Raw genomic sequence first — 16,215 nt, 5'->3', positions numbered from 1 at the left:
ATATCGTGGGAAACCCTGTAATGGTTTTGTTGCCCAACAATAAATTATAACCGATCACCCGATCAGCCGACAGTTGGAAAATGTTCTTTCCCCCCACCGTTTGACGCTAAATGATGTCCAATTTAAAAAAAAATAACGTGCATAAGGACGGGTCTTGCTAAAAATGGCGAAAGTAATTCCTGCTTACCAAGTGCACCGTGATGGTAAACGAAAGTTAACGTATTTTTCGGTGGGATTTTGTGTGAGTGTGTGCGTCTGTGTGCGAGTGTGTGTATGTGTGAGTGTGTTTGTTGGAATATGAACCTTTAACTCGTTGATTAATGATCTTCAAACTCGGATACGCACCGTGATGCGTCAATCCACAAGCGTGGTGGAAGCGATCACGTGTAAGGATGATGGACCGGAGGATGACAGTCCGGTGAATCCCTTTTTTTTTGACTGAAGAAACACGATTACACGACCTGAAATCATTCGCATATGGAGTTTTTTTGGGTTGGAAATGGTAAAGCTTGCTAAAACCAGTGACGAGAAGAAAAGAATAGAGGGTCGACATTAAATTAAAGCTATGATTATGATACAAAAATAAAATCTAAAAATAAAAACACCGATTCCATCTATCATAAACATACAAACATAATATTAAAATAACAAAAATAATAATAAACACAATTTTTGGGAATGGTTTTAGCAGCGGGGCGGCGCAATTTGTTTTACTCTGCTGCATGCTAAAGATAACAAGCAAAAACCGAAAATAAATGCAAAATGTAATGCAATCCAATGCAAACCGCCGTGTAGCGTGTAGGTCCGTTTCCGTTTACACTCACAAACACACACACATAGTTCTCGTTTTTTCCCCCAAAACAATCCAAAGCAAACACTCTATAACTATATAATATCGTTATGCAAATTTTCCGCTGACTAGTGAATAAGAGGAGCATTGTTATGATGGGAGGAGGAAGCGTTAGAATAAAGATCACTACTCACACATCGTGAACATCGTTCAACCGAGCGTTTGTTTGGCTTTTGATTTGCATGCTGCCCAACACACTGCTGAAGCTAGCTTTATTACAGAGGAACTAAATTCAAGTTTCACTTTAAGGCTGGTGCTTTCCCAAAACGTGATAAGTAATTATTGTTGTTTTTTTCATTAAATCATTAAAGTGCCCCTTTTTTATTTCTCCTTTTTAATGTAAATCTACCAACAGAAGGAACGTAGAATTCAATCTATTTCGAACTACATTTGTACGATTTGTTTTTCACAGTGTTTTGTTTTCCATCATCAACTCAATTTTGATTTGTTTACCAGTCCTTTTAGTCCGGCGAAGCCACACGCGTATGCATTTTGTTTTTCCTCTGTCGGCATTTGATTCATAAAACCACTAAAAAAGAAACAAGAAGCAAAAAAACCATAAAAACAAACCTTTTCAAATTGTAAATTATTATTTTCCACTTCGAAGCGGAACTTTCTTTGCTTTCTGTTTTTGCTATGAATTTGGCATTATTTTTTCCGATGCTGGGGAGTGAAACATTGTCTTTGTGTCCCAGCGCCGAGCCGAGTAACGAAGATAGTAACGGCCACTTTGCCAAATGCCCATTTTGGTTTGGCGGCCTTTGCCACTTTGGCATTGAATATTGATGGTGACAAAATTGAATTCTTATGCTAATCCTTAGGACGACACGGTGAATGGAGCGGCGAGAATGGGCCCACTTCGGTTCGGCTTTGGTTTATGCAACGCTATTGATATTAAACATGTGATAAAACACCATCTCATCCAACACATTGTCGGCGGAAATAGTGTTTAATGGTGTGCGGAGTCGGCACCCAGACACGATGGATGCGGTTCCATTGTCGAACAACATTTTAGCTCCACTTTCGTTACAACTCAGGACGACCAAGTTCAGGCATCTTTCTTTTTGTTCCCCTACACAGTGTGCATTTTATTTTGCCGTTCCAGTAGAAAAGCTTGCATTCTACCGAAATTCCAATCTCAATTCCATCATTCTCAGACAAATCGAGAATGCTTGTTTTTTCCTGCGATTGGAAACGAATAATTTATCTTACATGCATCAATCGTTACATTCGTGCCTAATTCGATCACTGTCTCTGGTAAGGGTATGTGAATATGCTGGAAGTGTGCGAGGAATACGAAATGATTTCATCCTCAGTAGAATACAGACTTTACAGTGAAGAAGCTAATGGTTTCCAGTCCAGGATAAAATAATAATACATTATTATAAGAGCCATATATCGCCTCTACGGGTACGAGTCTTGGACTATGCTAACGGAGGACGCCAATGTACTCGCCATTTTCGAACGGCGGGTTCTAACGGCGGTGTGTGCGAGCAGGGCGTGTAGAGAAGGAGGATGAACCACGAGCTAGCTGAGCTGTTTGGCGGTGCAGATATCCTGAAGGGCATCAAAGCAAAGGAAAGATACGATGGCTGGCGCACGTGAAGAGGATGCCGGACTCATGCCCCACCAGGAAGGTGCTCGACTCAGTGATGTGATCTCTGGAGTGCACCCATGACTCCGATCCGACTCCGACTATTGTTAGTCCGATTCCTACTCCGGCAAAATGGAACGCACTAGATCCGCCTGGAGTCGGAGCCGTCCGGAGTCGTCCGGAATCCTTCGAAGTCGTTCGAAGTCGGTCTGAGTCGGTGTTGGTCGGTCTCTGAGGAATCAGAGTTGGTCGGAGTCAACAGAGGCCGTGTGGTTTAATGTGCTTGTGATCAGATATTTCCTTTCATTGTGTTTTTTTTGTTGTTACTTTGCACGTGCACTTTATATGTTTCATATGTTTGTTTCAAAGGCCTACTCCGGGCGACTCCGAACGACTCCGATCGACTCCCAACGACTCCAAACGACTCCAGATAACTCTGAACGACTCCAAATGACTCCAAACGACTCCGGACGACTCCGAACGACTTCGGACGAGTCCGGACGACTACGAACGACTTCGACACCGAATGACTCCGAACGACTCCGGGTGATTCCGGACGATGGATCGCAGTCGGATCGGAGTCGACTCCGTATTTTTGCCAACTTTACCCATCACTATCAGCGACCCGTTCGGCACGAGGCGTAGAGGAGCGGATTAGGTGAGTTTTGAGTGCCGGCAGCGTTTTGCGGCAGTATAAAAGGAGAGCCAAACCGTGTTGTGCTTCATTCTTCCATCAGTGGTCAAGGTGAAAGGTTGCTGTTTAAAAATTCCACAAAATCATCATGGGTCGCGGAAAGCACTGCACACCAGAGGAGCGAAAACACATTCAGGGGCTGTATCGTGAGAACGTGCCAATCAAGACAATCTGCAAGGCGTTCGGCCGTTCGCGGACGTTTGTGGACAACGCCATTCGTAGCGAGGCTACGGGTAAATCGACAGGTCGCCGCGAAAAACAACGGCCGACGTTGACGCGCGGATTGTTGAGATGATCAGGGCGGATCCTTTCAAAACTTGCACTCGTATCAAGCAGGAGCTTGGTTTGCAAGTTTCGGCGAAAACGGTGTCTCGCCGTTTACACGCCGCTGGGTTCTGTGCCCGGAGACCGAGGAAGGTTCGTAAGCTGCAGCCGCACCACGTAGAAGCGCGCATTCGGTTTGCCGAAGAACATTTAGCTGCATTCATCTTTTGGTGGAGCAAAATCATTTTTTCGGATGAGTCCAGAATCAATCTGGATGGTTCGGACGGCATTAAATACGTCTGGCGCTTTCCTAATCAGGCGTATCATCCGAAAAATACGATAAAAACCCTTAGTCACGGAGGCGGCCACGTAATGGTGTGGGGTTGCTTCTCCTGGCACGGCACGGGTCCTTTGTTCCGTATCAACGGGACACTGAACTCGGAAGGGTATAGAAAAATACTTAGTCGTAAGATGTTGCCATACGCCCGACAACAATTCGGAGACGAAGAGCATTACATCTTTCAGCATGATAACGACTCTAAGCACACATCGCGAACAGTTAAATGTTATTTGGCAAACCAGGATGTGCAAGTTCTACCGTGGCCTGCGTTGAGTCCTGACCTCAACCCGATTGAAAATCTGTGGTCAACTCTCAAGCGTCAGCTTAAGAACCAGCCTGCACGTTCAGCCGATGATCTATGGACACGCTGCAAGGTTATGTGGGAACGCATAGACAGAAGCGAATGCCGTAATCTCATCGGCGATATGGCCAAACGCTGTCAGGAAGTGATAGCGAATAACGGTCACCAGATTGACCGTTAGAATGTGTTTTCGCTCAGTGGAACACCGCAACACCTCCTCCCAACAACCACTTAAACAGTCCTTTTCAGGGCTACCAAATATTTCTGACAAGAACTATGTCTTTCGGTCACAGAAAAAAGTTCCTATTTTTATGTCCACCAGTGTACATGAGCAGGCCAAGAAGAAGAAGAAGAAGAAGAAGAAGAAGAAGAAGAAGAAGAAGAAGAAGAAGAAGAAGAAGAAGAAAAAGAAGAAGAAGATCCAACACGTCGATGTGTTGATGTTGTCGGACGAACGATTGATGATGCTCGAGGTCTTTTATTTACTTAACGCTTACCTTTTTAACAAAATTCAATAAAAAAATCTTATAACTAAAATAATCTCATTTTCCAGAACGAAATGAAACCAACAGGATGGAAAAAATGGTTCCCTTTACATCGCAAATGAATGAGGTTCACAGCTTTTCCGGAAAAGGTGCAAACGTGCATTGAAGCAGAAAGGGCCACCAGAAGCAAAGCAACAGCCACAGATGAATGCGCTTTGCTGTCCATTTTTGGCACACTCAGTGAGCATAAGGTGTGTGTAATGCTTTGCTGCTTTGTACGTAAGAAAATGCAACACACCGGAAGAGAGTTTCAAGAAGTTCTTTGTGAGCAATACTCAATCAGAGTGTTTCAAGACATCTTCAACATCGAAAGTTCTTTGAATAAGGTTTAAGGTGCGAGATGTTGTTTACCGTTGCTATGTTTTGTGAAGGTGAGAGAAGCAAACCATAATTCTAGCATGAAGCAAACACTGAAACACTGGTAAACCACTGGTGTTAGATTACATTTGCCATTTTTGGTGGAAAACAGATACCACTTAACTGGTAATCGTGTAACACGTGTTTGTGAGATTCCTTGGAACCGGGCAGCTTCAATGGAGTGTACAAATAAGGAAGTAGTACACTTCCTCTCTTTGTATCTCTCTCTTTCTCTCTAGAGAAATCAAACAGACAGACATGGCAAACAGAACCGGGGGATCCTATTCCCTTCGAAATCATCGTTCCGAAATTGTTGGGATGAGTATTGGTTGCTGGAGGTTCTGACGCTCAGCGAGTTGGAAATAAATCATTCGATTCGTCAATTCGAGTAGAAGGAGATACAGAGAGAGAGAGAGAGAGAGAGAGAGAGAGAGAGAGAGAGAGAGAGAGAGAGAGAGAGAGAGAGGGAGGATCACTGGACATACGAGCAGAAACAACACACCCGGGAGGCAAGGATTTATGTCTACAAACAATTACAGCGTGGAAACGATACGAAGTAGTAATAATGCGTAATGTTGGCTTTCCGGGTTAGGTACACGTACCGTGTTCCGTGTTTTAGTTGCTTTTCGTAGCAGCAATATCGTAACCGATGCCCGCTAGCTAGCTTGAAATGTAGTTTTATTGGTATTCGGACGTTTCGGAGAATAATGTACGGTTCTTCGATCAATCGTAACTAAAAGCTTGACTCAGGGTTTTATCGGATCAGACCGGTTCTAGTGAAATTTGGAGTGCTTGTTATACTTGTATATCGTTGTAGTATCTGAACCTTTTACTTTTGGATTAAGAGCAAAGAGGTCTTTTTTGTGTTAGGAAATATTAAAAACATAATAAGGGAACATAATTTCCCTTTTCACGATAAACTAGATTTATTTTTATATTTATTGAGCTCCATACCAAATAGTTGCTAAATTGTGTTTTGAGATGTTACAGTCGTTGCAACTTATTTTTGTCTGTAAGTCATTAATTTTTAACTGTTGTAGGAATCATGATAATTTAATAAGGTATTTGAGCACATTTTTAATAAATGTAATTTTTAATCACATAAACAGTACAAAAATCGTGTATTTTCTTTTTTTTTTGTGAAAAAAATATGAAATTTAATAAATTCTAGAGCCGTCGTATACACCTACAAATACATGCCATTATTTCACTCCATTAAAACTTACAAAATAGGCTTACCAATTGTTATATTTTAAATTCTATCAATGCAATTATTCACTTCTTAACTTAATTTCAATAATTTCGAAACACACAGTTTAAGAAATTACGTAAAATTTTGAAAATAAAGCCATTGACTCACAGTCAAAAAATGATGTCTCAGAGACAAAAATTGATGCCTTCGAGGCAAGAATCGTGACACGCTGCCAAAAATTGGTGCCCTAGAGACAAAAATAGGTGAATTAGTGTCAAAATTTAACGGCAACGACTGTATTGTTATCCCGTGTCGTCCCTTCGCCTGAAGGTATGCAATGTTTTGTAATGATGATTGCGTACAAAACAGTGAAATTAAACATGACAATAATTTATTAATAATTTAGTTGGTGAACATACTATCAACAATCATACACATTGCATATCTAGGCCTATATACCATCTGGACTACAACATATCATTCACTAAAGAGCGATCAAAATCTAGCAAAATGGCTTAAGTTTTCCTATTCCCTTGATAATTATGTTATGGACAGTTTTTATTTTATTTATTTTATCGTTCTATGCTACTGTAATACATGATAATACATTAACCAACACCCTCTCTCCCATTCTCCCCACCACTTCAAAATGGATCATTCATTCATGCTCTCCCCTTATGAGGCACCCGGCCGCGGTAGTCGCACCCGTGAGTTGCTCCCGTCGTGTGGATCCACCATTTGCCAGCAACTTTATGCAACCATCAAACGAACTTTCCTTCACCATCATTAGAGAGACCCATTAAAGCGCATCGCCGGCGAAGTGAAGTGGGAAATTACTTTACTTTTCCAGTTCCAATGTGGCGGCGCGCCACACTACAAACACACCCGAGATTTAATATGCAACGCTGCAGGACCGTTCCAATTTCCATGCCAGCGCGATCGGACGGCGTGTGATGCGCGTCTTGGGTGTCTTTTGTGTGCCGCAATGGACCCTGAATGAAGCGCAAGGCAAGTTGTGCCGTTTGTCTCAAGACTTCAAGGGCAGCCAGAGGGATGGAAGCTAATCCCCATCACCTTCCCCCTCAACTCCACCCCAACCCACGAAATGTTTGTTCTAGCCGTTTGGGTGGAAGTGGCAGAAAAGCGAAGCTAAATGGCTGTTCGCCCCGGTTTATGGCACCGTACTGTATTGGGAGTTTAAGCTTTATTTAAGTGTTGTTTTTTTTATTATTTTAATGAGGCAGTGAAGTTGCAGCAACAAATTTACAGCATAAATAATGAGGCGCACAAATTGAATTTCTATCCAGCAAATGCGTAAAATGTGCGCGATGCTGAGGGTGCTACTTCATCAGTTAATGGGGCGACTGAACATTATTTTTAACTTAAGTGTACCAATCTTATTAGGCTGATAGAGAAATAAACCAGAAAATACATATCTTAAAACATATAACATTGTATATAAAATAATATAAATACACTTACGATTCAAAACTCCGCATCAGCTGTTTCAATTAATAGATTTCGCCCCAAGTGCTCCCAAAGTTACGCTCCTTTTGGCTCACTTTTTTCTTCCAAATCTGAAAGGATAATGTAAGCAACGCAACACGAGCGTAGGAGATTGTACCATTGCTTTCGTAGCTGGTGCTACTCCACTTCTCCATTCTACAGTACCGGCGGCATCAGCGATTGCTGTGTTGGTAGTTTTTCCCCTACCTTAACTCGCACTCGATGGGAGCGAAAGTGTCTCTCAACCTTCGTTCGACCGAACGACACTCCGCTCAATGCATGTTGCACACTTTCGTCGTCCGCTCAGTTGGTCGTACACACGCGTACCGGTCGGACTGCTTGGATCGCTTTTGAAAGGATAAACCGTGTGCCGTTCGAAAGGACTTTGGCGCTTTGCTCCGTGTATAGTGTGATGTGAGTGATACGGCTGTCGAATATATCACGCAGCATGTACGTGAAGGAAGTGTTTTGATCGTGTTTTACGGTATCTATCATGCTGTTATAGCATCTGCTTGTGGGTTTAAAGTTTCTATTATAGTTTATCCTTATTAACAATAACGTCCCAAATTGAAGGTGATTCCTCGGGCAAGGTAATGGAACCGTGAAAAGACCGTGTGCTATTCTCAGGGTTCACCTATTTCTATAGGCAGGCTGCCATTGTACTTGTCGTTTGCACTTCGCTTACAATTGGCCATTGTTTTCCACGTTACAATACTCCTTTACATTTTCGGGTGAAAATAATAGAAAAGTGCGTGTGTGTGTGTGTGTGTGGTTGTTAAAGATGTGTGTGGTTGTTGTTTTAAGCTCCCTGTCGTGAATAATGCAAAAATTAACAGTGTGCAGCTTTCCTGTAAAAAGCTTACAATCAATCAGGAAACAAATATTAAAAAAAGAGATTATTTTTTAAAATTACATTTAACTTTCCTTTTCTAATAAACGACAAGAATATTTCCCTGCACAAAAGGGTAAGAAAGCCAGCAAAATGCAAAGTGCATCGAGTAATGCATAATACGAAAGAGTGCAAGTGCAACAACAACTTCACCTGTACGTACATTTCTACTACTCTATAAATAAACTCGTTCAAAAGCATGACTTTTCTAGGCGAGAAAGCAACGCGCAACCTGCAAATACTCTCCTGTCCATGGTCAGGTCAACCCATGCGAGACACAATACACGGTGCAAGGGGGTACGTGAGATCAATCCACATGTCGGCGGTGTTCGAGTGTAGCCTGTTGTTGATTTGGCTTTGATCAGTTTTTGAGCGCAAATGTTGGCTGGCAGTTTGAGGTCAATGGGGGAAAAAGGGTCCTTTTCCCTTCGATGTGAAGTTTTTTAGCATGTTTTTTACATATGATCGTCCCAATATGATTGACTTATTTTTATTAATTTAAAATGTTCAAACGTACTCTTGGGAGACATGAAATGATGCTGTAATGTTGGAAAAACAAAAACAAAACCAATGCCGTTGCTTAAACGACGAAAAACATTGTTACAAAGTCAAGCAAAACTGGACGTCAACATCCTCACACAATGTGCCTTTTTGCGTAAATTAAACAATGTGATTATAATACATACTCACATATGCAGTGCACTTTTGGATCACAGCTGACGCTTTTTGTTTTTGTGATCGATATACTTACACACACACACAAACACACTCGCTCGCACACGTACCAATATGGACAGGAAATGAAGTAGAGTGGTTTTGCATAAATTTTAACCTTTTTTGCCGGACATGGGACCGTGAAAGTTTGCTACGGTCAGCCATCGCTTTGATGTGTTGTGTTTACCCTGCACCACCCTTTCCCACCTCCCCTCCCTCGGTGGGTCACAGTTAATAATGTTCGCTACGTGGTCATGATCGTGTAAAATGACCAGCCATAGCTGTTTCCGGTATTTTGTTTTTTGTCAGTGGCTTTCCCGATATAAATGAACCTGTTTGAAAACCGCTAACCCCCAACGGTGGCAGTGTGTTGTGGGGTAAGTGTGTTTGAGTAAGCCTATGCTGTAAAGGGCAGTTTAATGTAGAGATTGTGTATCGATCATAAGAATTATGGGAATGAATTGGCCAATTCCCAACGACGCTCAGTTGGCCCAGTAAAGCTCAATGTGAAGATGGACCGTCCCACAAATCATTCACTGCAGTAGAACGGGTTACACAGTGGAAACACAGGCCGTGTCTCAAGTGTTTTCCCCTCCTGCAGACAGTATACTTACAGCAAAAAAGGCCTAACGTCTGCTGTAAACAACAACATAAACACATTTTTACCACAACAAAAAGAGAAATATTCACCACCAACGGTTTTGTTTGGTGCTGCTTTATTTTGCAATTCTTCGTAATTCTAATCAGCCACCATGCAAGAAACCAAAAAAAAAACACATTAATACGAGAGTGGATTGGCGTAAAGAAAACAGTTTTCCTTGTCATGGTCGCACCAAAACAAAAAAAAAAGAAGTCGCATCCCTCGACTCATGGGGAGAGACACATTCACGCCGAGAAAAAGCGCAACGTGGTAGCGCCAAAAATTGAATATTTATGTTTCCACCTGGTTTCCACACTGCGGCCCGTTCGGCGGTGCCACTTTCCGTTTTGCCGGGTTCAAGTTTTCCCGGTTTCGCCCGGGCACAAACCTGGCTACTTCCATAAATCACCCGGCACGCAAACTTTTCGCCAAGTCACACCGTGCTACCGGATGGCCCGGGCTGGCTCTGTGGGAGGGGGTGAATGCAGAGTGTGTCGTGGCTAGACGCAGTGGCGAGTGTGCTCCTTTTTGACAAAAGTTTAGACTTTGTTTAGTCATTGTAGCTGTAAGCGATTTAAGAGAGAGATATTTCCAACCAAGTGGGACAGTTGCTTTAAGCTAAAACGAAAGCAGCCTGTGATGCATGCATGAGTGATCAACAAGGGATCGAGTGTATTAGGAGAGATGATTGGATGGAGTAGAACATTAGCTACTAAAATATTACTCCCATCTTTGTCACCAAAAATAAGCACAAGCTTTGCCAGTTAAACGGCAACGGGCTGCATAATCTGGCTCTGTTGAATCGCTGGTTTGTGGCGCGTGCCAAAGATTGATGGTGGCACGAGTCTACAACCTTCACACAACGACGCGCTATACGCTACGCGGCAATGCTATTGACAGTTTTGCTTCGCCCCGATCGCTTCGGGGAAGAAATCCTCAGCGTCCGAGGATTGATTCATTGTGTATAATAAACTCACATTCTGTCCCGGTCGGTCCGGTGCTGCGTGCTGCTTTGCGAGTGACGCTTCATCAATATTATGCTATCGGTAATCTTCGATTCGGAGGCCGCATAATGGAGCGCTTCAATCCCGTCGTCCGTCGCTTGGCGTTGGAATGGTTTGATTGATGCTGACAAATTGCAATTCTACCGTGTAACTGTGCACGTGGCGTGGGGTGGAGCATTTTTGGCGCGGCAAGCAAATGTAGTAAGCTGTAGCAATACGAAAATTGTTCGTTAATATTATACAAAAACAATCAATAACTGGTATTGAATTGAATGCTACTCGCGTTTACAGCTTATTAAACGAATGCAGCCGATTTAAGTGGCCCCAGCTTCAAGCTGCTCTGCGGGGCGCCATCTATGAGCGAGTGGCAGTACTACATGTGAGGATTTTCCTGTAATTACATTATTCTTTGGATATTTTAATAGATTTCAAAAACAAATCTTGACTCATTTTAAGCTAATAAATTAATCTCACATTTAGTGCAGTTATGAGCGCACTGGTCTGTTTGATGAAACTACAACTACCACGTGGCAAGCCTTTATGGCGCACCATGCGCCTCCATCGACAAGGAGCGAAATGGAAATTCAGCTTATATCATAAGTGCTGACGAAATAAAACAACAGAAAGCAAAATCAAATCCAACGTAATGGTCTCCTGTGTGGATAAGCTTATCCAAAACACACTTAATGGTGCTGGACACAGCATGGAAAATGTAAGTTTCTTGAAAGCTTTTCCATCCACAGGGGGGAGGGGGGGACCATACACTCAAGAGGTTATCGGAAGGAAACCATTGCATTACACCGTACAATTCGAAGCCACGTAACAGTGTCATGTTTCAACTGGCCACAGTTTTGCACACCATCATCGACAAAACACGGAACAATTAAACAGAGAAATAGTTCCTCCAGCACCAACATTGTGTCATATGATGGATTGCTTCCGAGGTGGGAGAGGGGGGGGGGGGGGGAAGGGGGAATGATGAGAAATAAACCACGGTTTAACTTACCGTGCCATCACTGCACACCGCCATACCACCATACCTGTGACGCTGTTTGGATAATAAATCTTCACCGCATCACCTAGGCAACCTAGGCTTCGCCTGCCTCCTATTAGCTACCCCCAGTGGCCAAGTTATGCTGATAAGCGAGCTTAAAACTTTGGCAATTAATAATAATATTCCTGCCACGCGGTGAGAACACAAATAAAGTCCCTGGCCAGGGGCTTGTGTCGTAAATAATGAAGTCTTAGTACATCACCAAAGAGCGGAAACTTATTTATCGTTCCCTAATTGGTATCATTTAACCGGAGGGAGAGAGAGCGAGAGACAGCACCGGCGGGTAGGAGGGTGGCGCTCAGGAGAAACTAATATGTTTGCAAAACTTTTGATATTGGCGTTCGCTGTGGCGCAAGACATTAGGATTGGTGTTGGTGAGTTTTGGTTTGGCACCAATCTGGACGGGCAAACAACTCCATTGCAACTCAATTAATGCTGCAGTCAAGTATCATATTCGGAAAAAAAACTTTTCCTAAGATTAACGCTTTTCGTTTTAATTAGTGTTTTGTTGGACTCGGTTTGCGGTTGAAGTCGGTGTCGGTGAATGAGTTTCGATGCTTTATCAGCAATATTTAAAGTGCGCAATAATACATCCCCCTTAAAAAGGGGAGCAAACAACATCCTTTTTGCTTGGCTTCCTCCGGCAGCTCTTGAAACCAATCTGATTTTAATATACCGTAGATCCAGAGGGAAAACAAAAGTTTCAATCCTTCAGCCGGCCGCGCATGGGACAAATAATTATCTACCATCCTGTGGCCCGTCCGTCTTCGTGCTTGACGTCCTCCGCCTGCAGATGCAGGGATGCATGTCAATCTGTTGAAGGTTTGCTGGAGCGTTCCATCCAGTTTGTGGACAGTTTTCGATCCTTCGGCTAAAAACGGGTATGAATCAGAAAACAACCCTTTTTTGTGTTTCCTCTTTTCGTTTTTATTCCTTCATTCGCCCGGGTATGCTTTCGCGCTGTTGGGCCGACCTTTCGACGTTATCATGCAACGCGGTTTGTTTTCCTCGTGCAATCCTGTAGCTCGGTCCGCTAATTTGCTACATCCTGCCCCGCTTAGCCATGCCGATGGTCCATGGCCTGGCCTAGCTCAGGCGATGATATCGATGTACTTTTTTTTTTGTTACACTTTTGATTCTCTCCCGATAAAGTCAACCATTTTAAGGCACGGGGGGAAGCGTTTCACTTAGCTACAAAAATGAAATAAAATGCTTTATTGAGTACCTTCCTTCGTTTTTATATACAAGCTACTGCTACATAAAGCAACATACAACCAGAGTGGAGCAGATAAAATTAGGTTCAGGTGTCATTAAAAGAAATCGGTTGCAATATACTGTTAACACGTAATTTTGCTTCTTGCAGGCTTGCGCCACTTTAAAACTGGCCACCGAATGGCACAGGTAGGTTCAAGGTCTCAAGAGCAATGCCAAGCAAGTCCTGCGGGTTGCCGCAAAAGATGAGTTGTGTAGTTGCACAAGCATGTAAACTAAATCCTATCATTTAGCCGGCGAACTCGAGCCCAATGATTACAGTGATTGTGTTCCCGTGAAGCAGGGAAGCCATAAAAGCGAAAGCTTGACGAAAGTAGCAAAAAATATATATATAGACAGTTTCGAAGTGTGTGTTTACATCCCTGTTTAACGGGTCGTTAAAGCAATAGGATGGATATGGAAAGCGGTGGAAATGAATGAATACAATGCTGCAATGCTTTGAAAGCCGTTACGGTACGGTGAGCATCCTCGAGACGAGATTGTTTAGCTAAATTTATGCTGTTTCATATGTGTGTTTTTGTTTGTACACTTATAAGAGTTGTTTTGTAGTATTTTAGCCTTTAAAAATATGATATTGAAGTGTATTTTAACGCCACTTATCTCAAGCACAAGCAACAAACATAGCTCTATACTAGCGCGTAGCTGGTGCTACCATTTCCCTACCATGCCATCGGATCAAAGCATGCGAGTGATTTTTCTCCCAAGCTTTCACACCGCAAGCCTAGACATTCTTGATTAGAAATAGGATAAAGAGAGAGAGAAAGAGAGAACACGAAAAGAGGAGAGCGAATGTCGCGGCACGAATTGAACCGAACCGGCCCGAAGCGCAACCGACGCAAAGCTTCCAGATGTAACCTCGCGGCTACAGCACGATCGCTCCCCCAATAATATGCCAGTGCCCTTTTCACTCGCAAACCGTGCGGACGCAACACGTTCCACTGGCCAGCCTACTAAACAGAGCCGGCTTACTAGATAAGTCCCTGCCTTGACAGTGTTGCAGGCGGTGCAGTTGCAGTGCAGTGTTTGCAAAGAGTGTGTTTGCATTCCAGGCTACAGCAACGGTGCAAACCCCCAGAAGCTTGGATCGGATGACGCTAAGGTTTGTGTTTAGCAGTGAGTGCGTTTCTGATAAGTAGCGGGCGTTTCTGCATGGGATGAAGATAAAGTGGTTAAAGCGTTTGTGTGAGGCTGGATGGTTTTGCATTGCGGAAAGTGTTTGTGAGTAATTTGAGTATGAATTTCTTCGCTGTTTTAAGTACAGAAGCGGATGAGAGAAGTAATAATTGCTGCGAGAAAAAAAACCCATATGCAGTAGTGAGTTAAATCCTCCCTTCCCGCTCCTCTTGATGCTTCCTTCACTTGTGCGGAAGTCACGTTGTGCTGTGAATTGTGAGTGCTAAAAGAAGATGCATTTAGAAGATGCTGTTCAATGCCGAGACAAAACAAAAAAAAGTGCCACTCGACTGTTTTCGCGGAAGTGAGCTGCTGTAGTGTTAGATTAGTGTGCACTTTTGTAGCATTTAAGTGATGGAACGTACTTCCTTACTCGTGTAGTTTTAATTAACACAGAAAAATATAAAAGCAGCATTTAAACACAAGAAATGTAATGTTTAAAATCGTACAACTTTAAAAAAAATATGGAAATTAAATAGCAAACCTAAAGATAAGTGGAATGGAACTAAAAAAGAGGGATACACAAAACTTTAAACTGCTGCTTGTACAAATATTCAGTGATCTTATATCAAAACAAGTGCAGAACAACAAAACTGCCGCCAAAGAGAAATAAAAGCCACCCCTCCCCGGTGTAAAAGTCACAGCTGTACAATCATCATCGGCGAATGACGCCCGTCCAGCCCGTCTGCTTCCACCAGTGCCTGTGCGCGGTCAAGTATGAAGTACTCGGTTCGAAGTAATCGAATAACAAATAAATGCCTGCCAGCTGCCAAATTATTCCTCGCGAAGCTTGCTGCGGCTTGCTGCGGCGATAATTAGTGTTTATTTGCTTCCACCTCTCCCCCCCCCCCTACTCCCCCATCAACACGATCAGCGTGCGCATCCCAAACTGATCAGTTGAGCGTGTACTCAAAGCCCCTCTTAAACTCCCTCTCGCTCTTGTGGGGTTTTTTTTTTTTTTATTTTGCTTATGGACTTGTTAAAAGTACAAGTAAGTGAGGAGCAAACGGTGTTAAGCAGTCGCCGCTCCAGCCGACATTACGCTTGATTTGCAACATGTTACATGACCGTTACGCATCATGCCGGGACGATCGGTCCCCGCCATCATCATCATCATCATCATCGTCGTCATCACGGCCGGTGAATTGTGTCTGCAAACTACTGCCAAAGAGGACCGGTTTTTAGGGTCCATCGTGCACGGTGGCAGTAAAACTGTGGAATTGTTTGAGTTTGAGATCTAACTCTTTTTTGTTCGCTCCCTTGGTTTGGGGGTTTTGTGGGCTACACTTGTTCCGCGTTCCGCCCGTTCCACTATGTGTGCGGATCCATTTGTTTGTTGATTTGGTGTGTATACACACACACACGCGCGAGCAAACGAGCGGTAGAACGATGAGGATGCTCGCATTGCCCTCCGTGCGTTACTTTCCAATGCGTTCCTCCAGCGGGTTTGCAGAGGCGCAACGATCCAACGAATCGATGAGCCGAACCCATTGGCAAGGTTCTCCCTCTCTCCCCCTTCTGTTCTGTTTCTGTTTGCAAAATAGTACAACAGTAGCAACAAAAAAAAACCTAAAATCGAACGAATACACAAAAACGCCAAAAAACCCAGCCCATGTTTTGCCGCTTGGCGGGGCAGCGTTTACGGATGTAATAAAAGTTTTATCTGCACGCGTCTACGCGATGACCCCAACCCACCCATCCCACCCACCTCAGCAAGTTCGCGGACCGAAATCGGTTCATCTAAGCCCCCATCGTCACGTAACGTGTCATCATGTTTGTGAGTATATGTGTGTGTGTGTGTGTGTGTGTGTGTGTGTGTGTATGTT

The 16,215-nt window shown here is 43.3% G+C and overlaps 2 protein-coding genes across 13 annotated transcripts in view; both read left to right on the top strand.

The window, feature by feature from the left end:
• The window catches only part of LOC1269296 (choline-phosphate cytidylyltransferase B), a gene marked incomplete in the record, with an annotated part of 19,668 nt that extends 18,664 nt beyond the window's left edge, over nucleotides 1-1,004 (top strand). For both annotated transcript variants that reach the window (XM_061640786.1, XM_061640787.1), the window contains 1 exon segment: nucleotides 21-1,004.
• A 6,945-nt stretch (nucleotides 1,005-7,949) lies between these two features.
• Nucleotides 7,950-16,215, top strand: part of LOC1269297 (adenylyl cyclase 78C) — a 36,751-nt gene continuing 28,485 nt past the window's right edge. For 4 of the 11 annotated variants that reach the window (XM_061643369.1, XM_061643372.1, XM_061643379.1 and 1 more), the window contains exon 1: nucleotides 14,094-14,315. The gene's annotated coding sequence lies outside the window, so the exon portion shown is untranslated. Of the gene's footprint in view, nucleotides 8,234-8,634; nucleotides 8,688-14,093; nucleotides 15,105-16,215 lie in introns of those variants that run through there. The other 7 variants (XM_061643374.1, XM_061643373.1, XM_061643376.1 and 4 more) reach the window with 7 other exon arrangements.

Source organism: Anopheles gambiae, chromosome 2, assembly GCF_943734735.2.
Source record: "Anopheles gambiae chromosome 2, idAnoGambNW_F1_1, whole genome shotgun sequence".
NCBI lineage: Eukaryota > Metazoa > Arthropoda > Insecta > Diptera > Culicidae > Anopheles > Anopheles gambiae.
Note: the sequence above shows the minus strand (reverse complement) of the source record. Positions and strands in the feature narration are given on the sequence as shown.